The sequence below is a fragment of the Micropterus dolomieu genome, linkage group LG11, assembly GCF_021292245.1.
Source record: "Micropterus dolomieu isolate WLL.071019.BEF.003 ecotype Adirondacks linkage group LG11, ASM2129224v1, whole genome shotgun sequence".
Taxonomy (NCBI): domain Eukaryota; kingdom Metazoa; phylum Chordata; class Actinopteri; order Centrarchiformes; family Centrarchidae; genus Micropterus; species Micropterus dolomieu.
Window position 1 is genome coordinate 469,932 of NC_060160.1, and position 921 is coordinate 470,852.

General features: G+C 50.8%; 1 protein-coding gene across 3 annotated transcripts in view; it reads right to left on the reverse strand.

The window, feature by feature from the left end:
• Positions 1-406: 406 nt before the first annotated feature.
• Positions 407-921, reverse strand: part of tecpr2 (tectonin beta-propeller repeat containing 2) — a 20,745-nt gene continuing 20,230 nt past the window's right edge. For all 3 annotated transcript variants that reach the window (XM_046061949.1, XM_046061947.1, XM_046061948.1), the window contains exon 19: positions 407-865. The gene's annotated coding sequence lies outside the window, so the exon portion shown is untranslated. The remainder of the gene's footprint in view (positions 866-921) is intronic.

Consider the following 921-nt stretch of genomic DNA (forward strand, 5'->3'; position numbering starts at 1 on the left):
ACACACACACACACAGACACACACACACACACACACACAGACACAGACACACACAGACACACACAGACACACACACACACACAGACACACAGACACACACAGACACACGCACGCACACACACACACACACACAGACACACAGACACACACACAGACACACAGACACAGACACACACACACACACACACAGACACACACACACAGACACACACAGACACACACAGACACACACAGACACACAGACACACACAGACACACGCACGCACACACACACACACAGACACACAGACACAGACACACACACACACACAGACACACACACACACACACAGACACACACACACAGACACACACAGACACACACACACACACACACAGACACACACAGACACACGCACACGCATTAAGTGAATAAACCATCAGCTTCAGCTTCAGCAGAGTCACATGGACTCTGATCTGACATCCAGACTGAAGTCCCATCTGCCGTAATACTACTACAGTAGTACTACAGTAGTACTACTGTAGTACTACAGTAGCAGTAGTACCTGACGGTGTCGTACTTCCAGCCCTCGCCGCAGTACTACAGTAGTACTACAGTAGCAGTAGTACCTGACGGTGTCGTACTTCCAGCCCTCGCCGCAGTACTACAGTAGTACTACAGTAGCAGTAGTACCTGACGGTGTCGTACTTCCAGCCCTCGCCGCAGTACTACAGTAGTACTACAGTAGCAGTAGTACCTGACGGTGTCGTACTTCCAGCCCTCGCCGCAGTACTACAGTAGTACTACAGTAGCAGTAGTACCTGACGGTGTCGTACTTCCAGCCCTCGCCGCAGTACTACAGTAGTACTACAGTAGCAGTAGTACCTGACGGTGTCGTACTTCCAGCCCTCGCCGCAGTACTACAGTAGTACTACAGTAGC